This window comes from Dermochelys coriacea, chromosome 1 (genome assembly GCF_009764565.3).
Source record: "Dermochelys coriacea isolate rDerCor1 chromosome 1, rDerCor1.pri.v4, whole genome shotgun sequence".
In the NCBI taxonomy this organism is placed as follows: domain Eukaryota; kingdom Metazoa; phylum Chordata; order Testudines; family Dermochelyidae; genus Dermochelys; species Dermochelys coriacea.
This window is the reverse complement of record NC_050068.2, coordinates 255,869,330-255,891,988: the sequence shown is the minus strand read 5'-3', so window position 1 is coordinate 255,891,988 and position 22,659 is coordinate 255,869,330. Positions and strand designations below refer to the sequence as shown.

Below are 22,659 nucleotides of genomic sequence, written 5' to 3'. Positions count from 1 at the left end.
ATCTCCAGGGAGGAATTGTGTCTCGGAACTTGTTGACACAAACATTCAGTTTGCAGCCAACTAGGGTGTAAATCTACCCCATAGTAAATGTCTGTGTGAACCCTGCTGATGCATGCTAAGAGTTCCTTAGTGCACCTCTGCGTCAAAGCCAAGTGGAACAAAGAGCACATCAGCAGGGTCCATATGGGAAGTTAGCATGCAGCAGGCTAGTGTGGGGTAAAGTCACACTGCAGCTTGCCATGGACTAAATGTTTGTGTAAATAAGGCTTCACAGGCATAATTTTTCCCCTGCTTCCCTCTTGTTCTGGTGGGAGTGCTTTGCTACAGCCCTATTAAGGGTTCAGTATACTTCCCCCAACATGCCCAGCCATTTCCCCCCTGCCCACCCAATTTCTTGCAGTGGGAGTGTTGCATGCATGGCTCCTGCTCTGTCCCCTCACGCCCAGACCTATAAACCAGGCAAGGTTAACATAGCCTTGCAGAGGATTACACAGTGGGAGCCCTACTACCCTGCACAGTCATTTAGTGTGAGGGAATAATCCAGCCCAGACTAATGAAGTTAAAAGCAAAGGATCAAATCTCCAATATTCAGACTGATTGAGTGCAGTGTTCTAGATAGCATCTCACCAGCATCACTTCCTGAGATTTGTATTCTCTTCTACTCCATTCATTTTTCTGTTATAGCCCTGCAGAATATACAGCCTCATTTCAGATTTGTGGCAAGAGATTTTTGCCACCATGTTACACTGGCAAGTTTGTATTTACTTTGCTCTCATCTGTCACTCACCTCTAGGTTTTTTACACCATAGCTGCCTTCCATGTGTCTTTGTATTTCAGATATGCTCCATCTCTAGCAACACAGGATATAGACTACACTTTTCACTCCTTGCTCACTTGCTCTTTGAATCACATCTGCAAATGAATAACCCCACTCCTATGTGCCCAGGCAAAATGTCCAGATAGTCCATGTAGGTTTGTCAGAGAGGGGTTTCATTCTCTCTCATTCATTTGCACAGGCAGAAAGTCCAAGTCACAACCCAGCCCATGATATTCCCATCTAAAGAAGACCAGAGAGGACTTAATATCCAGCATGTGGGAGGGTAGACCTCAATGAAAACTTCATTTTCAGCTTCAGAAGTTCCCATTTACAGCCACTCTTTATTTCCATTGTTTGACACACTTTTCAGTTCAGCAAGCTGTTTTAACTAGTTTTTTTTTCTGTGCTTTGTCCAATAAAACTCAGTGTGGTATGGTATCAAATGCTTTGTGGAAAGTCTAAGTACCGTATATAACATTCACCGCGTTTCTCTTGTCTACAGTGGCAGTAATACTTGAAGGACCCCAGTATGTTGTTAGTTAAAACAAACTTTCCCTCTTTTAAATCCATGCTGGCTGTCTCTAATTAAACTGCGCTTTTGAAAGTGTTTCCCCAACTACTATAGGCTCTGCATAATCTTTTCTGGACTTTTTCCCTCTACCAACGTTGCACTGATCGCTCTAGAATTGTTCTCTATGGCCTTGTCATTCTTTTCTGGAATAATGGTCTTCTGAGTCCTCAGGAAACCATCTTCTCAAAAAGAACAGGAGCACTTGTGGCACCTTAGAGACTAACAAGTTTATTTGAGCATAAGCTTTCGTGGGCTACAGCCCACTTCATCAGATGCATAGAATAGAACATATAGTAAGAAGACCATTATATATAGATATAATATAGATATATATATAGATAGCAGCAAATTGCCAGCACTACTATGATGGGTCTCACGCTTTCTCTTCTTGGGTGGGGATTCAGGGCACCATTTCTTGCCCCTGAACTGGGATATCAACTGCCCCACTAGTGTCCTAGAGGAGGGGAGTGAAGAGAGAGGGAGGGACCTAGGCCCACCCACCCACCTGCCCACCCTCTACTTCAGGTCCCAGCCCAGGGGCCTTAGGGATAGCAGTAAACCACTAGAACTAGCAGTTCCTTCCCCTAGGCTACTTCCCTCTCCTGCCCTCCCTCTGCACAAACCTGGTGTCCCTTTACCTAGGGTCTTGGTCTTAGCCCACTGCAGCACTTCTTCAAACTCTCCTCTGCTTCCCTCCAAGCTGCTCTCTGCTCCAATACCAATCCACTCTGCTTCAACTCCTCCTCCTGTCTGATTGAAGCGGGGGGGAGGGGTTATCATGTGACTGGCTTCAGGTGCTTTAATTGGCTTCAAGTGCTTTAATTAATTTATAGCAAACTTTCTTCCCTCTACGGGTAATAAGGCTCCCTTCTAACACTCTCCTGCTGCCCTCTAACCATGCTGTATCACAATATACATACAGAGAACATGAAAAGGTGGAGTAAGAGGCTAATTAATTAAGATGAGCTATTATCAGCAGGAGAAAAAAAAACTTTTGTAGTGATAATCAAGATGGCCCATTTAGATAGTTGACAAGAAGGTGTGAGGATACTTAACAGGGGAAATAGAGTCAATATGTGTAATGACACAGCCACTCCCAGTCTGTTCAAACCCAAGTTAGTGGTATCTAGTTTGCATATTAAGTCAAGCTCAGCAGTTTCTCATTGGAGTCTGTTTTTGAAGCTTTTCTGTTGCAAAATTGCCACCTTTAAGTCTTTTACTGAGTGGCCAGAGAGGTTGAAGTGTTCTTCTACCAGTTTTTGAATGTTATGATTCCTGATATCAGATTTGTGTCCATTTATTCTTTTGCATAGAGACTGTCCAGTTTGGCCAATGTACATGGCAGAGGGGTATTGCTGGCACATGATGGCATATATCACACTGGGAGGTGTGCAGGTGAACAAGCCCCTGATGGCGTGGCTGTGATTAGGTCCTATGAAGGTGTCACAAGAAATTCTGAACATAAAAGTGAAGGCTTCTCTAATCTCTCTTCTTTTCTTTTAAGACTCAGGGGTGTATACTCTCAGGGCCTGGTAATTTATTTGACTTGTAGGTCTGTCTATGTTATACTTTCCCGAATGGTGGAAAACACTTTTTAAAAGCAGTTTCTGGTGATTTCATTGTAGTGACTTCAGGCCAGATACTCAGCTTGTGTAAATCACCCCTAGCTCTTTAATTCTAGTGGCAGTAGACCAATGTACAGCAGCTGAAGATCGGACCCCACGTCTTCAAATGGAGTTGCAGAATGGTTCAAACAAAATTATGCCAAGTGATATTTTTCATATTGTGCTTTCAAAGCCTGAGGGAGTTTTGTCTGTTTACAACAATGCCCACTGTTGGCAGCACAGCTTGTAATCCCTCCCCTATCATGCCACAGCACAGGAGTCCTTTCTTTGGGGACACCTCATCCCAGTACGGCATATGAAACGCTAACGGGAGCAGAGAGACTATGTGAACTAATGCCAAACAGACCAAGGAGGAACAAGGTTAAGATGAAGAAAGGATTTGCATTTAAAGAACGGAGGCAATTTATTTACACAGAAAAATTCGAAGGAGAGCCTGAGAGTTTTCTTAATTTGAAAAATCATTTTTCACTGGAAAAATAACAATTTCCTGCAGTTAATTGTGGTATGTTATATCCTATCCCCTGGAAACTTGATACTGAAATGTTTTCACACCAAAAAATTTCCTTTTCTGCATCATGTCTATGTGACAACTGCCATCTGAATCATTACTACGGATTTACCAGGGGGCCCATCTGAGTTAGAAGCAGGAGACTCTACAGCTTGACCTGCAGAGCTAGGCTGTATACAAAACTGATATCCTCCATGGGCTGGGCACAGAAAGGATGTGACATATACTGTGACATATACTGACTAGTGGGATTACATACTTCCTCTCAACAGAGAAAGCCCGTCCTCAGCATTTGAGACCCACAGCATTTTGAATCCCAGACTTACCCCCATTATATGATGACCACCATCTTGGCTGACCCACTGTGGAATGAAACAAGGACCTTCTGAGCTAAAAAAGCAGGAGTTGCTACAGCTTGAGCTAAAGAGCCAGACTCTCAAACTCATAGCTGTAATAGACCATATCTGTGGATTGGGCATAAAAAGGCAAGCATAGCATACGGTGATTAATGGACTACATGTGCACACTGGTTTATTATTTCAGTGTATTTCATGAGTGTTGGACTGCTGACATTGGTCTATTTTTTCACTCTTTGACTGAGAAAAAATCACTGAAAGATGTATTTGAAGTGGGAAACATACATGAAGCATTATATAGGCTTTGCAGGGAGATTGTATAATTCTTAATAACAAATAAGGCCTCTTGCAGAGCAGATTGTGTATATAAAATAATGTTATATCACATTTTGGGCCTGCCAGGAGTGGTACTGTGTGTCTTCAATGCAACAAATAAATTACCAAGGACAGCAAAGAATTGTAATGTATATAAACCATTCAAAAATGGAGCTGTCTAAGGTCCTGATCCTGCAAATGTACATGTGCTTAACTTTGATTACATGAGTGTTCTAATCTGCTCATTGCAACTATTATTGTCCACAATATTGCATATGCATGTTTGCAGGATAGGGCCTTGATTATATTAGAAAAAAACAAGTATTTGGTGTGATTCCTGAGAGGTTCTGAGCATTTGTAATTCCCAATGATTTTGGTGGAAGTTTCTGGTGGTCATCAATAATCAGGATCAAGTCTTGTGGATACCACTACTTAATCCAGCACAGACCTGGCATAAAGAAAAATAGCTAACCTACCATCATTTGTTTTCCCATAAGACCCAGAAATCAACCTGAGCAATCTAGTTACAGCACTGATTCTCAAACTGTAGTCGGCGGATGTTGACCACAAATAGAGCCTTTCCTAGTGGTCTGTAGGGAGGAGTATTTTGAAAACCAAGCAGCGGATGTTTAGGAGAGGAGGTAATTCAGGAGTGAACCTCTCCAGGAACGTTCTACAGAGTGAAAAGGTTTGAGAACTAGTTGGTCACAGAACCCTAAAGTATATAGCATGTAAAGGGACTCATTCTAGACAACTTCACTAAGTTTATCCACATCCTCTCTGAAAGCCAGTGCAACGTGCACACCTCCAGTTACACAAACCATTAGCTACTACGGGTACTGGCCCCACAGGAATTTTCATTAGGCTTGACCATGAGCACAGAATCCTTTGAAAACAGCTGAAAATTTGCTTTGTATGGTTTTAAAAAAATAGAGGAAGAATGAGGTCAAACTCTAGTGCCAAGAAAAAAGATAACAACATGTCTATTTAATCAATTTCATATTGTAGTAGCTCTTCAGACTTTTGTGCTAGATTTTTCCCTGGCTGTCTTCTTATTTGGGGAGTCTTGTAGTCTGTGTTACATTTTTACACCCATACGCTCTGTTTTATACAACTGCATTAACTCTGGTTTATGAAAAATCTGGGTAATGTGTGTGTAGTGTAAGTAGTGATTTTGTAAGTATGTAATTCTGTCAAGGCATTAATGCACTCAGCCTCGAGCAGAAAGCTCAATCTATTTGTGTCATCAGTGGAACACTGAAATGGTAACTTTGCTTTTTAATGACCAGTTCCCTGTGTCTCGTTCTCTCTGTAATCTACAGTTTACACTTAAAAATAAGATATCTAAAAACTGGCTGCAGATTAAGAGCAGCTCTCTTTCCAGTCTCCCCTTCTCAATTTCTAAAGCATTTGATGTCCTGTGAACTAGTTTACAACATGCTTGACATTTCAGAAATGCAGATCAATGTGTATTTCATTTCTAAAAATGGTGTATCCAGTTTGAGGCCTATCCAGGAAATAATGGCATGATTGTGAATGAATTGGTCCACTGTTCATAGCATTTTCTGAGATACAGCCACTGCTCCTTGGCAATTAACTCCATCAAGCCTTGTTATAATTGCCTTCTTTAGAACAACACCTGGCTTTATTGGAGCATTCATTAGCTTCATCTCCCAAGGAACCTGTGATGAAAAAGCTGTGACATAGATAATTTTAATAACACTGGTGTAATTACAGAGTAACTCAAATAAAGTTGATGAAGTTGGCCCAACTTTAAAGTGGTTTTACTGAGATCAGAATCTAGCCATAATATTTTAGATGTGTGTAATGTAAAATACATAGACATACATATGCACCATAAATTAAGTTATGCAAAAAAAAAAAAGCCTAAACTTCTTTCCAACCCACTTAGGAAGTCATTTTGAAGTATAGTATTTTTGGCTTTTTAGAGACAGCTCTTGAGTAATGAGTATGAACAAGAGAGACTTATGAGTCAGTTGTCCAGCATTCTGAGCTGCCCTCTCTCTATTATGGGGGTCCCTCCGTAGTACATTAAGCTTAGATGAAGAAAGAATTATGCATAAAAATGAGCAGAGCTATCCTAGTGCCTAATCACACAAAAAAACCCTCTGGAATACACAAGGAGAATCCCTTACAAATATATCATAACAACAAAACTTCTCTCTTACAGAGCATCTTTTATCCCAGGTTCTCGGAGTGCTTTACAAAGGCAATTAAATAATTATATCATCTTTTTATAGCTGGGGAAACAGAGAGATTGTGTAACTTGCCCAAGTTCACCTAGCAGGAAGTGGCAGAGTCCAGGTTAGACTCCATTTTGCCTCTTCCAACTATTAGTGCAGAACTTCTCAGCATGTGGGGTACTACCCAGAAGTGTGTCATGATGGGGAACCCACTGAGTTTCTTTCTAGTTGAGGTGGTGAGGGAGAAAAAAATCTGCAAAATAGGCAGTGCTAGGTCTCAGAAGGAGCACTTCAGTCCTTTCCCCTCCCCTGCTTTCTCTGCTCTGACCCTTTCCTACCCAAAACCATTCCAGATGCAGTTCCTCAGCCCTCCCCTCCTCCATCTGCCTGCACAGAACACAGTTCCAAGCACTTCAAGAGGCTGTACCTATGGGCCAGACTGTACTCCACTTTGGTTCCATGGCTCACTAGGGATATCAGTTGTTAGCTCCTCCATGAAGTTGAGGTCACGGTCATGTATATGACACAGTTCACTAACTCCCCTAGCATCTGTCCTTTCTGCAGCAATAGAGAGACCCTGGCACACGTCTATGTGTCAGACTACAACCCCTCTTCCTGGTCCTCCAGAACTTCTTACTGAGGTTCTGGCTGCAATTCTCCACACAGCTCCTGCTCTACTCTTACCTCATCTGTGGCCCCACAGACTTATGAGAACTCTTGGTAGACTGATGGCCATCATCACATCAGGAGGAGGAAGCTAGACAAGAGGGCGTTCTATGGCTGTGGGGCCTATTTCTGATCACATGAAGTCACACCCTTGAGCAGCATTCCTCTGGGCAATGTCCACTGATTCCTTCGATGCCTTTGAAGAGCAGTGGGCACTGTCAGGGGTTCTCTGCTCGGTGTCCCCTTTTGGTTACCTGATTTTCACCTTATGACCATCACACCCATCCCTGTTTTTTTCATTTGTTGTTCCCAGTATTTACTTGTGGCCTTGATACACTGTCCCCCTCCTGCTCAGATGAGAGGGAGTGCCTTTAACTATGGGCAGACTGAGGCCCATCATCTCCCAGCAACCACAATAGGTTCAAGAGTCTATATAGTTGGTCTCAACATCCTGTCAACATGTATTGTCCCCAGTCTCAATGCTGTGCCAGCAGGGGATGGTGAAGAAAGAAGCATCCCCACTTGCAGCCATCCACCTAGCAGCCAGTAAAAGTTCCAGGCAGAAGCCCAAAAACCAATTCCTCACTCAAAACCAGCTATGTATTACTGCTGTGAACCCAACTTTTATTATAATGGAAAGGGTTGTGTGGGAATGGGTGGACTGCAATAATGAGTGGCCTTTAGGACCCATACTGAAAACCGCTGCATTATAAAATACCATCTGCTTGGTGGTAATGTACAATCCTTGTCTGTGAGGCAAGTAACTGTATGACAAGCCAGGGAGTGAATCGACAGTGCACCAACTTGCTGCACGTACGTCAAGCCACACTCCAGGATTTTCAACGTGCTATAGCAGTGTCCACATGGGACATTACTGTGTAGCAAGCTGGTGTGGTGTGCTGCAGATCCACACCCTAGCTTGCCATAAAGTGCTATATAAACAAGCCCTTGGAACAGAGGTCCCCAAACTGTGGGGGGCACTCCCCTTGGGGGGCACAGAGGAACATTTCGGGGGAGCACAGCTGGGGCCCAGGCCAACCCCCATGGGGGGGAGTGGGGAGGTAGCGCCATCCAGCTCTGCTCCTGGCCCCAGCCCCAGCTGCCAGCCCCTGTCAAGGGCTGTGCTCCTGGGGTCCTGGCTGCTGGCTCCGCACCCAGAGTCCTGGCTGCCAGCCCCACCCCTGCCCCAGCTATGTCTCCTTGGCCCCCTACTCCTGTCCACATCAGGCCCTGGGAGGTGGGGCGGACAGGGATTAGGGGGACATGACCCTGAAAAGTTTGGGGATCACTGCCTTATAAACATTTTATAAAGCAACCAAATAACAAATCGATAATAAGCAACTAAAATGCTGTTTAAAAGGTTAAATTTAACTAGAGATGGGCAGAATCGGAGGTGGTTTTGGTTTTGCAAAAGGTGTGGTTCATATCTGGGTCCCATTTTATCTGACCACCAGAGTTCAAAACAGGTGGGTAGTAGAAGTTGGGGAAAATACTCTGTTTTTTTTTAAAAAAAAAAATCTCTAAAGATAATGCTTTCATGTTGTATCCCTCCCCTACTACATTTCTTTTTCTCCTGAACCTGACGCATTGCATGAATTATCCATTCTGATTAACAGAAAAACTACAGGTACTGTACAATTGTTTCATTAAGCGTGTGCACGCACACACATATATATATATATACACACATACAAACCTCTCCAAATAAGAAAAGAAATACTGAAAGTCTATTTAGCCAACTTGGCTCATTTTTCCCTCCACACCTTTGTTTTCATAAAATACTAACTGAGCATCCAGCCAAGGAAGGCTGTGACCAGCTCTCAGACACTGTGCCCATCCCTCCAATTAATACTGTGGTCTGTTGTTATTATTAGAAGCCATCTGGGATAATGACCTACCTGTACTATGTGTGTTTATTTCCCCCTCACTTAAACTAGAATGTAAAATCTATTAAATCAGTGACATTTCACCCCACATTAAATATGACATTTTTGAAAGGACAGTGCAGTCAAGAACAACCTTCCAAGTTAATGTTCATCTTTTGTCACATACAAGAAGAAGGGGAAGTTTTAAAAAGAACCCACCACAGTGGGTCAGGTCCTCAGCTGAGGTACATGGGTGTCCATTGACTTCAGTAGAGCCGAAGATTTGTACCAGCTGCAAATCTGCCCCAAATTTTTCTCCACATATGAAATCAACTCATTGGTTTTGAGTTCAAGTCACTGTGGCAGCCCCATTGAACTTGTAAGTGAAGGTCACATGAGTGGAACAGTGCATCAGGGATCCTTTTCACTACGTATGCACTGGGGAAGTGGGCTTTGCATCAGATCCCTAGCTTCAAGTAAGTCTGTTCATAAGGGAGTAAGTTCAGAGGCTGGGAGCCCATGCATAGGACCTTAGAAAGCCTGCACTGCTCCTGGATTAGGAGGTTGATTGTTGGTCCCCATAAAACCCTGTGAAGGCCAGCCACATAATGACCAGTTTCTCTGGCTTTCTAGAGGATTCCAGTAATTCATTCAGCATTTATGCATTTCGGTATGCCCAAAAGTAAAGTTATGCATCTAGGAACAAATAATGCGGACCATACTTACAGGATAGGGGGACTCTATCCTGAGAGGTAGTGACTCTAAAAAGTACTTGGGGTTCATGGTGGATAATCAGCTGAACATGAGGTTCCAGTGTGACACTGTGGCCAAAAGGGCTAATGTGTTCCTTGGATGTATAAACAGGGGAATATTGAATAGGAGTAGGGAGGTTATATTACCTCTGTATATAGCACTAGTGTGATAGCTGTTAGAATACTGTGTCCAGTTCTGGTATCCACGATTCAAGAAGGATTTTGATAAATTGGAAAGGATTCAGAAAAGAACTATGAGAATGGTTAAAGAATTGAAAAACATGCCTTATAGTGATAGACCCAAGAAGCTCAACCTGTTTAGCTTAACAAAGAGAAAATTAGACTGTGAACAAGTCACCTATTATAAATACCTATATGGGGAGCAGAAATTTGATAATGGGGGTCTTCAAGCTATCAGAGAAGGGTATAACACAATCCAGTGACTGGAAGTTGAAGCTAAACAAATTCAGTCTAGAAGCAAGATGAAATTCTTTTAACAGTGAAAGTAATTAACCATTGGAATAATTTACCAACTGTTGTGGTAGATTCTCCATCACCTGCAATTTTTGAATCAAGATTGGATTATTTTTCTCTAAAAGATCTTCTGTACTTCAAATAAGAATTAATTCAGGGAAGTTCTATGGCCCGTGATATACAATACTGGAGGTCAGACTAGATAATCACAATGGTCTCTTCTGACTTTATAATTTATGAAATTATGTAGCTATTTTTAAGCAGGATTTCTCTCTCATCGTAAAGCCTTTATGAATGCCCAGCCAATCAAGTTGCTTGATGAGCTGAATCTCGTAATTCTTTATTTTGGGGAAGAAGTGTAGCCTCCTGCAATGTAACTGTGATGGGTTGAATCACAGAAACCTCCTTGGGAACTGCCTACTGATGTGCTGAGGCTACTTCTAACCCATTTTCCCTGCCAGCTTGGGACTCCAGAAACTTGCCTTCTTTGAGCCAGATACGCTTGCCTGCTGCAAACACAGACTCAGGTCTGAACCACATCCCCCAAAAGCTGCAGGCTTAACTGAAAACAGCTTAAGAAGTGTTCCTGTCTCCAACACTCAGATGCCCAACTCCCAGTGGGGTCCAAACCCCAACTAAATCTGTTTACCCTGTATAAAGTTTACGTAGGGTAAACTCATAAATTATTCACCCTCTATAGCACTGATAGAAAGAGATCAACAGTTGTTTGCTCCTGCCCCCCCACCCCCAGGTACAAATACAGACTCTGGGTTAATTAATAAGTAAAAAGTGATTTTATTAAATACGAAAAGTAGAATTTAAGTGGTTCCAAGTAGTAACAGACAGAACAAAGTAAATTACCAAACAAAATAAATGAAACACGTAAGTCTATGCTTAATACAGTAAGAAAGTGATTACAGATGAAACCTCACTCTCAGAGATGTTCCAGTAACATTCTTTTACAGACTAGCCTCCTTCTAGTCTGGGTCCAGCAATCACTCACATCCTCGTAGTTACTGTCCTTTGTTCCAGTTTCTTTCAGGTATCCTTTGGGGGTGGAGAGGCTATCTCTTGAGCCAGCTGAAGACAAAATGGAGGGGTCTCCCAGGCACTTAAATAGACTTTCTCTTGTAGGTGGAGACCCCCTCCTCTCTCCTATGCAAAGTCCAGCTCCAAGATGGAGTTTTGGAGTCACATGGGCAAGTCACATGTCTGTGCATGACTCAATTTTTACAGGCAGCAGCCATTGCCCACATGCTATCTTGAATGTCTCCAAGAAAACTTCTTATGTGGATTGGAATCTTCCAAGATCCATTGCTTGTTAAGTGTTTCTTGATTGGGCACTTAATTTGCACATTCCTTTCTCAAGAAGCTGACCAAATGCTTTACTAAGGCTACTTAAAACCAAGCAAGTACACAGCCAATATTCATAACTTCGAATACAAAAATGACATATGCATACAAATAGGATGAATATATTCAGTAGATCATAACCTTTACAGAGATATGTTACATGGCATATGTAGCATAAAACATATTCCAGTGATGTCATATATACATTCATAAGCATATTCCCATAATGCATTATGGGGTGCAACATCACAGTAACAACCACAGACCATTCCATTTTTCACTGTCACAGAGAAGGAAGAGTTCTTTAATATTTCTGAAAACTTTGGTATTTTTTACAACATTTTTAATGCTTCAACACTCCAAAGTGCTTTGTAATGTATTAAGACAAGTACTTGGCAATGTCTCCCTTCCAGTTAATATCCATTTTGGTAACTTCATCCTGACTCCTGGACATGTACAGAAATGCATTCTGAGTTGCCCTTGGGAATGAATGTTCTACAGGGCCAGCTGTGTTAGGCACTCACAGCCTTGTGACATCTCTCACTCCTCCACGCTGATTGATCATTGTCCTTTTGCTACAGGGTACAGATTTCACAGCTCCCACTTCTCTGCCTCACCAAGGATTCACATTGGAATGTATTAATTGGGGTTTACAGCTTCTGGGACTTTAGAATGTCTACAGGACTTGTGAGCTGCTGCTGCTGTTTTCCACCTCAGAGATCCTCTCTCTGGCTCACCAATTTGGAAACCTCTGGAGTTGTTACTTTCCACTGCCTCTATGGTATAATCTCTGCTTTTGTAGTTCATAGGCTCTTTCAAATCTCTTTCCACTCTGCATCACAATTCTGTACCAGTGAAGAACACAATGTGTAAATTTTTTAGAAATGCCTAAATGACTAAGCCCCATTTTCAAAAGTGACTTAGGCACTTAGGACTCTAAATCCTATTGACTTTATGAGATCGTCTGGACTGGAGATGGCAGGGGGGTTGGGATGAGTAAGGAGATCCAGGGCCGTTGGTATGAGTAAGGAGATCCAGGGCCATTGGTTTCCTGCCTGTGGACCCCACTGGTGAGCTTTATGGAACACACTGCTCATCCCCCACACCATCTGTGAACATATTTTAGCTCTGGATGTTGGTAGGGGATTTATGAGGTGCTTAGATTTGAAAGGCTCCAAATAGCCTCATAAGGGCCACAAGGGGTGGAGGCTACCAGGAGGCTGAGGAGCCTTCTAAAGTTCATGGGGAGAGTCTCTCCAGGGGATGTTCAATCCCTGCAACTCCCTGCATTGGCCCCAGGAAACAGCCACAGAAAGCCAGTACGGGTTCATCGCTCCCCACCACCCTCTCCATGGAGGCCTGTGTGCAGTAGGATAGGTGGGAAGGTTTCCCCCCCTGCTTCTTCTGATTTTGCTAATTTTTAAGTCTCCCATCACCCACACCCACCTCCTTCCTGCAAATTTTTAATGGGGAGCCCCCCCAGCCCTGCAATAGTTGAGAGAAGGTGAGCTGCACTTCTGTGCACGTCCTGGGTTCTATCAAAGAAGAGTCCTGTTCCTCAGGTCTGAAGTTCTCAGGCGTGCTACTCTCTTTTTGCTGATCTTTCAGAGACTTGCCGCGTCAGAACTCCTCTTCACAAGAGGATGGGTGGTGACTTTGCTTAGTAGGAAGTTCAGTGACTAGCAGGGGTATTCACCCCATGGACCTCCTAAGCTCTGCTGCATGCTTGGGTTGGGGCTTCCTCCTTCTAGAGTCTGCAGTAAGAAGGCTCTTTTCCAGTAGTAGTTTTAGAGAATTTTAAAAAAATAGGAAAATTCCTCCACCAAAAATATAGTTAATGAGAAGCTAAGCTTATAGGCACATATATTGCATTTTAAATCTTTCAAGAAGGTTGGAGTTAAAATAAATATATCAAATGTTAGAAACCCAGGAAATTCAGAGTGAAGATTGCACCTGTACAATAAGCCAGAGTCAGACTCAGATAGCTTCCACAATTGTAGCTTTGCCCGAGAAGAAACAATAAGCCATAACTCATACTTTGAGGGAAGAAAACATAAACTAAGAGTGTTACATTAAGCTAAGTGGTCATCAGGAAGTGTAAATAAAGTGCTCATAATGCTGCAAGAGGAACTAGGCTCCCTGCAGAGTAGCTGTGATAAACTTACTTCAAAATGCACTCCATCATCGCCTCATTTTCCATACGCACATCCAGAATACGAGGGTTATGCATTCTGTCATTATGCCCAGAGGGACACCCACTTTTAAATTCAAAACAGATTTTTTACTCTGCTCCTTTTTTAAGAGGGACATGTTCCAATGTGGACGCATTCTGTGTTCTCATTTAACAAATTACACACAATTGCAAATCTTCTTTAGGTGTCATACATTATTAAAGCCTTTTTAAATACACAAGGGTTGTGTACATAAATGCATGGCTAAGTGATACATCAAGATGCAATAGAAATGTATTATTGTGCCAATCATCCACTCACTAAGTATTAAAAAACACATTCATAAGATATGGTCTTTATTATACCAGTAACAGCAGAAAACAATCCAAATTATTTCCAGGACACAGTATTATTACCAAGAGTTAGACAGGTCCATAAATCAAGTCAACAATTTCACCATCATTCTCTGAACTGGTATCTTTCACTTAATGATATCCAGCTGCCCACAGGGCTTCCTTAAAATGAACTACTTTAAAAACTATGCAGAGATTTATAAATCTCAGACTTACATACACTGTCTCATCCCAGCTGGGGCAGAGTTATGGTTGTGGTAACTATTTGAATGTCTGTGCATCTTAAACTCTGAATTTCATGGGCTTCTAATTTAATATATCAACATATTTGTTATTGTTACTATTTATTATTTGTATCATGGTACTGCCTAGAGGCTCCCCATCACAATAAATAAGTGTGCATTCATGTTTATGTGCATGAATATACAAACGTATTATTGTGTGCAGAATTTACTACAGTGTACTCCACTTTCAGTGTGTGTTGCTTAACTTCATAATCTTCTGGTGTGAATAAGAATCACACCTTTTGGTCTGGTCCAGTGGATTCCGTATCAGCAATGGTACAATTGGTTATTTAGGCCATGATCTTCATAGATGAATAGATTCCAAGGCCAGAACGCACCACTATGATCATCTAATCTGACATCCTGTATAACACAGGCCATCAAACTTCCCCAAAATAATTCCTAGAGCATGTCTTTTAGAATATATCCAAGGATCCCATTAGCCCTTGATTTGAAAGTTGTCCATGATGGAGACTCCAGCGCAAGTCCTTGATATATTATTCCAGTGGTTAATTACTGCCACTGTTAAAAATGTATGCATATCTCCAATCTGAATTTGTCTAGCAACCATTGGATTGTGCTATACCTTTCTCTGCTAGATTGAAGAGCCCATTATTAAATATTTGTTTCCTATGTGAATACTAAGAGACTGTAATAAAGCCACCTATTATTCTTCTCTTTCTTAAGCTAAATAGGTTGAGCTCTTTGAGTCTATCATTGTAAGGCATGTTTTCTAATTCTTTAATCATTCTCATGACTCTTCTCTGAGCCCTCTTCAATTATCAACATCCTTCTTGAATTGTGGACACCAGAACTGGACACTGTATTCCAGCAGCAGTCACACAAGTGCCAAAAACAGATGTAAAATAACCTCTCTACAGTCATCTCCATGAGATTCCCATGTTTATGCATCCAAGGACTGCATTAGCCCTTTTGACCACAGTGTCACAGTGAGAGCAGTTCATTGTCAGCTGATTATCCACCATGATCCCCAAATCTTTCAGGATCACTGCTTCCCAGGATAGAGTCCCACATTGTGTAAATATGGCCTACATACTTTGTCCCTAGATGTAAATTTACATTTAGCTGCATTGAAACTCATAGTGTTTGCTTATGCCCAGTTTACCAAATGAACTAGATCACTCGTTACTGGTGATTGTTTAATCACTGTTCTCCTTATTATTTACCATTCTCCCCCAAATTTTTGGCCATCTGCAAAGACTAATGCATATGCGTAACTTTACGCATTATGAGAAGTCCCATTGACTTCAAGTTAAATGTGTAAAGTGAAAGTAATAAGCATGTGCATAATCTTTGGAAGATCATCACCTTATAGTACAAATAGAGTGGCAAATTTCTCCTCCCCCCTTGGAGGAATCTCTGTGTCACATTTCCTTCCTGTCATTCCCCCTGGGACAGCTCAGCTACAAGCCACACATGATGCTGAGTCTACAAGCTTAGTCTAAACCTTCACAGTGCCAGCCTACGATTGGCACATTACCCCTTACCACACTCTGGATTGGGTGGTCTGAAGTGTGGTCTTTGGCATTCTTGTCATACATTGTAAAATCCCAGTGAGTTTTTTTAAATCTCGCTGATGCTTTATAATAAATTTTAAAGTGAGTCCCTGCCTATCTCTGTCAGGTACTATACTGCTTTAGGTGATCCAGCACTTGGACACTATAGTAATAGGCACTATATAAATAGCTAAAATAGATGGATTCTGAGGTGCTGTTCACATATTTTGCTATCACCTAAACAACTCACAAAAGCAGTTTGTACTGGCTGAAAGAAAGAGGCAGGGTCACACTTACAGATAAATAAAAAACTTAAAATGCAGCTAAACTTTCTTTACTCAGTATTGAATATTTTTGCACCTGCCTTAAAATGATAGCTTTAATGAATGGATTTAATTTGAAAGTTTCACTATATGACCTGTGTTTCCTTTGCTAAATTGCTCTTTTATAACTTCCTACATTCACATTCCTTTGTGAACTTCAGTAGAAACCCCGATGTTCCCTATGCTAGAAGGAGAGCTGGTCAAGAATTTTCCATCTGAATGACTTTCTGATGGGAAAAGCAGTTTCTATAAAATCAAAATTTTCCAGCGGAAAATCTCAATTTTTGCCAAAAATCAAAATGAAATATTTTGTTTCTGGTCAGTTCAACCTAAATCAAAGTATTTCATTTTGCTAAACTGACCCAAAAATTTTGTTTCGCACCAGTTCATTAAAACAAACTGTATTCCCCTGTCAGTGCACTGCCTTACAAGCCCCAATTCTCTCCTATGGGCTGAGCTCCCTGGAGGATTACATTTCCCATAACGCAATGCACTGATAAGGAAATACAGTTTAATGTCTAACCACGCTCTTCTTGGTGCATGATAGGAGTCACATACCTCTGGGCATGTCTTGGCAGGTGTAATTCAGTCAGGGAGCCTGGCCCATAGAGAAGAGTGGGGGAAGCAGGCTCCTGAGTACAGCTTCCATGAGGCAGTGCATTATAGTGGGAAAAAGCTGTAATGTTTCAACCTTCCAAATTGAATTTTTTCAGAATTTCTGTTCTGCGAAAAATTTCAACTTTTCATCCTGATTTGGGACAAAAACAAAGGTTGACACAGCCGAATTTCCTGCGGGACAGAAGTTCCAATTATCACTAGCCTAGAGCTAGAAGCATCTCGACAGCAACCACTTATGATGTCACAAATGTGTTACCTGTCAACTTTTCAGAAGGAAAATGAGGATGATACCTAGTATCCATATAATGAGGGTCAGAAGACGGGGAGTCATTTCTGTTTTCCCTTCCTCCATCCTTGCCTCACCTCCCAAGTTCCATCCCTTCATGCAAATGTTACAGTGAGGAATGGAACTGATGGCGGGAGAAGAGGGTGGTGAGTACACTGATAACTCTGCAAACAGAGGGCTATGGCTTTAGGGTTGGCTCCCCAGGGATCATCAGTGTGAAGTTTGGCCCTCATGAACTTTCCAAACCCCAACAAAATCAAAGATGTGGGGATCATTTCATTCTGTCTCAGAGCCAGTAGTTTCTGAAAATGACAAAATACAGGATTGTTTTACTTTGCTGATCAAATATGAACCTAGTATAGAGTCAACAGGAGATTTTGGATTAAACAATCAGGGAAAAAAAAACCCTCACCTTTTATCAAGCCAAATAAAAACAATAATAAAAGCCCTCTCTTCTGCAAAGTAGTGAAGCATTCAGCATTTTGAGTCTTGTTTTTATAAACCAAAGGGAGCCTTCCTCCTAGCCCCTGGCCCTACTGCATCTACTCAGTGGCTGTAAAACTTCAGATGGCTCAGATTGAGACCCATGGAGCAGTAGGAGTAAATGAACTTCTAAGAAGCAAAGAATCTGTTAACATGTCAATAGGCATGTGCCTTAGTAATAAGGCACAAGGAAAGAGAAACACAAAAAATATTAAAGCCCCACAGAAACAGAATGGTTGATGAACCAGAGTGCTTTTCAAAGAGCTCTTCAAGGCAGTCACTGCTTTGTAATATTTGCCTGGGCTTGTTTTTTATAGTGAGGCATTCTGCGGTTAATTATAGCCTGGCTAATACTCATAAGCCAGTTGGGTTCCCCCTTTTCTCTTTGTGTTTTCTGTCTGCTAGACTTTTCCTTCTGCTTCTGTTTGGGAATGTGGGGAAAAGAAAATGATACACTCTCATCTAAAGATGAAAATCTCCATAACTGGGGCCAGATGTTCCTGAAAGATTCCTTTTGGGGGAGGAGGGTCCTAACCTCTTCCTCCCCCAGCACAGCAGCTGAGGGTAAAGCTAGTTCAGACTTACAGGATGCTGGGACATTGATTTTGTGTCCTTTTAGCAATGGAAGAGCTTTATGAAAGTGCAATGGATTCTAAAGAGAAAGCACTGATATTTTGCATTATCATTTTAAAAATTTCCTATTCACATTTATTTTTGCTTTTACACTAAATAAGATGAAGTCAGTGAATTGAATTAACTCTCCCCTCAATGCAATCCCTTATTCTCACTAATACTAATGAGAATTGTATAATTTTAATGAATGTTTAAACTGCTATAAATATTCCCCTTTATTTTTACAGTGGCAGTAAAGTACAGTTCTGCAATTCAGAAGCCCTGAATGGTGATTGTATCAATGTGTTAAACCAAACCTTTCGGTAAATTAGACTAGAAATTATCAGTCTAATTTATCAATACCGTTGTATTTAAAAGCCGTGAACATGTTTCCTGTGCTGTATTGGATCATAATTCATATACAGATGCATCTGCTCTGGTTTCTCCCCTCCGTTCCCTGCAGCTTTTTCCACTCAGCTGCAACTGTGATAACCCCTCAGGAACTCGTAATCTCTTTAGTTGTGACACTGTAAAATACTGCCTGACAGAAGACTGGGAGAGGGTGAATAAATGGAGAATACTGCAGATGTAAAGTACTTACCCCATCCCTCCCCAGATTGGGCTTTTAAAGAAGATTTATTAGAAAGCAAAATTTAGCAGTACATATATAGAGATGTATAATAAAACACCTTTTAGAAATGTAGCAGAATGAATTGAATCCTGCAATGAAATTTTTTTTTAAAATAAATGGATAGTTCATTGCCTCGGGTACATTATATTGTTACAACAAAGTTGACAGTTCTTGCCATTTGGAGATAACCTCCCATCCTGCTGTAGGTTATCTCACCTAATCTGCTGCTGCAGTGGGAAGAATTTGCTGCCTGCTGACCTTCAATCTCAGCCAATCCACAGTAATGTGCTCAAAAACATACACACACACACACACACATGCAAACTCCAGATAGGATTCAACTCTGTTTCCAGTCCAGTGCTCACAGATCTGCTTGGAACAAAAAATTCAATTATGTTGGATAGAAAATGAACAGTTTGGCAAAAATGTATTGTGGCATGTTGTGGCAGTTTGTCCATTTCCAGTATAACCACTTGCAGCAGAAAGGCAGATTGAAGATAAAAGGGGATTCCTCCAGTAAAGGCTCCAGTGTGCTTAGGAACCAGATGGACTGAAGTGGAGAACAGCAGTAAACTAGGCCACAGACTACACTGCCGGAATATATTTTTTCTTTTGCACAATTCACTAGGCAGCAAAAGATTTCAATTCTCAAATTTCAATCAGATTCAAACATGTGGCGGCTTTCTCCTAATTTGGGATGAGTAATTCTACTTGTGACGTTACACCCCATATTCTTTATGGAAATATGCTTATGTTGTGGATATGGCATAACTGAGATATATTTTATGCAAGATGGGTCTTGTAAGGTATCATTGGAAAGGTTATGATTTACTGAATGTGATTATCCAATGTGTATGCATATATCATTTCTGTATCTAAAGTTAGGAATATTGACTATGTAACAATTGGGTATTTACCTGGGAAACACCCACCAGAAATATGCTTATGTTGTGGATATGGCTCAGTTATGCCATATCCACAACATAAGCATATTTCTGGTGGGTGTTTCCCAGGTAAATACCCAATTGTTACATAGTCAATATTCCTAACTTTAGATACAGAAATGATATATGCATACACATTGGATAATCACATTCAGTAAATCATAACCTTTCCAATGATACCTTACAAGACCCATCTTGATAAAGAATATGGGGTGTAACGTCACAAGTAGAACCACATGTTTGAATCTGATTGAAATTTGAGAATTGAAATCTTTTGCTGCCTAGTGAATTGTGCAAAAGAAAAAATATATTCCGGCAGTGTAGTCTGTGGCCTAGTTTACTGCTGTTCTCCACTTCAGTCCATCTAGTTCCTAAGCACACTGGAGCCTTTACTGGAGGAATATTGACTGAGTAATTCTACTTGTGACGTTACACCCCATATTCTTTATGGAAATATGCTTATGTTCCTAACTTTAGATACAGAAATGATATATGCATACACATTGGATAATCACATTCAGTAAATCATAACCTTTCCAATGATACCTTACAAGACCCATCTTGCATAAAATATATCTCAGTTATGCCATATCCACAACATAAGCATATTTCCATAAAGAATATGGGGTGTAACGTCACAAGTAGAATTACTCATCCCAAATTAGGAGAAAGCCACCACATGTTTGAATCTGATTGAAATTTGAGAATTGAAATCTTTTGCTGCCTAGTGAATTGTGCAAAAGAAAAAATATATTCCGGCAGTGTAGTCTGTGGCCTAGTTTACTGCTGTTCTCCACTTCAGTCCATCTGGTTCCTAAGCACACTGGAGCCTTTACTGGAGGAATCCCCATGATGGGCCATTAGGAAGAAACTATAAGACTTTAAAGATACTAATCTCTCTACTTCCTGAGAGGCATCCTGGAATATTGTGGTGACTCTACTAGGTCATGTGATCATGTCACCTGGTACTAAACACCACCTGGGACACTACTGGTACTTTTCCACTGGAAACAAAGGCTTCCCGCCTTATGTAAATTCTATTTAAAGCTGGGTAGTAAGGCAAACACGGCTCTTCTCCATTGCCTTCCTGCCCAACAAGAAAGACTGCTGAGAGTACCTGAAGAGACAAAGGAACTGAGCGGTGGGAAAGGCAAGGGCTGAGTCCAGACTAAGACAGAAGTCTAGTCTCTAAAGAGAAATAACCGGAACTCTAAACTACAGGAACTCTTCAACTTGTCTAAAACAACATTTAGGGTGAGAAATTACTTCTTAAAACCAGCCTCTTTAAGATCTTAAGCTTAGTATGCATGTTTTGTTTTATTTGTTTGGTAATCTGCTTTGTTCTGTTTGCTATCCCTTATAACCACTTAAAATCTGCCTTTTATAGTTAATAAACTTGCTTTTGTTTATTATTAAACCCAGTTTGTGCAATCTATAACTGGGGGGGGCAAGAAGTTGTGCATATCTTTCTCCACATTGAGGGAGGAGGCGAATTTATAAGTTTACATTGTATAGATTTCTCTACAGTGCAAGGCTATATTATTTTGGGCATATTCTCCAGAGGGGAGCTGCACGTGAGTGCTGGGCAATTTCCTAGCTGAGTCTTCTCATAGAGAGCTGTTTGGAGACTATGTGATTCTACAGCTTGTGCATCCCTATGAAGCAATGGGGCTTCTATCACTTCCCTTGGTAGATTAAGATGTTTTTCTTAATATTCAGCCTACATTTATTTCCCTTTTCATAATTTCTTTCTTTTACATCTACTTATATTCCCTTGGGCTCCCCCAAATAATTTTTCTCCCTGTTTGGTATTTGCTTCTTCAAATATTTGAGGGTAGTTGCTATAACCCCACTTAGTTATCATTAAAATATGCTAATTTTTACAACGCCTTCAGTTTAGTATCACTTGCAAATGTTATTAATATTCTGTTTATTCCTTCTTCCAGAACACCAATGAGAATCTATCACTGATCCCACTAGACACCTCCCACCAACATGATACATTGCCATTTATTAGTACTCTTTGTTTATTGTCCTTCAGACAGTTTTCATTCCCCATGACAGCATTCTTATCTAAGTCCATGTGAATTAATTTTTTCAAGTAAGGTGTTGTAAGGCGTTCTATTAAAGGTTTTACTTAAATCCAGCTACATTGCTTCTACTGCATTTTCTGCATCCACAAGTAGTATAATTCTATCCAGAAACAAAACAACCAAAGAAGAAGAATGAATGTAGAGCTCTTTTCCTGCTAAACGTTACTTTCTGATCTGAGGATCCTGGTCTCTCTCCTGTTTTTCCTTGCTTAATGCTCATTGCCACAGTGATAGGCTCTCTACGAGGGCTAGATTATGACCCCTCCCTTACTTACAATGGTGATCTCATAGGAGTCAGTGGGACTGCTCCTGTAAGTAACTGCTCACCATTGGAAATAAGGGATTTGCAATCTGGCCATAAATGGTTAAAATAAATACATGGAATCAGATTCTACCAGGCTTACACTGAGTAATACTTTTCACTTTAGGGGTGACGTCCCAGTGCCACTGACGTCAATGGCAAAACTTAATGGGGCCAGAATTAAATGTCGACTCATTTAAATCAACAGGACTTTTCATGGTCTAATCTTCTGCTCAGTGTGAGTAAGGATGGCAGAATCTGGCTGATTATAGATACACCCATTCTCAAGAACCAGTATTATCACCACCATTTCTCTGGCAGAGAATAATCTGACAGGGTTCCCTTTGGCGCCCATAACTTCCCTTCTTAAAGCAGCTGCAATGGGGTCACTATTGAATGACGTGAGACACATTTTTTCTCACTTGGAAACTACCATCTAAGTCCCTTTGGAATAAAAAAGCTGACTTGGAAAATACTCTCTTCAATGTGACCAGGTGTAGCAGTTCAGTTTGTCAGCAATACCCTACTGTCCAGGCC

General features: G+C 41.1%; 1 protein-coding gene across 4 annotated transcripts in view; it reads left to right on the top strand.

The window, feature by feature from the left end:
* The window catches only part of LARGE1 (LARGE xylosyl- and glucuronyltransferase 1), a 371,084-nt gene that overhangs the window by 270,148 nt on the left and 78,277 nt on the right, over positions 1–22,659 (top strand). The window lies entirely within an intron of this gene.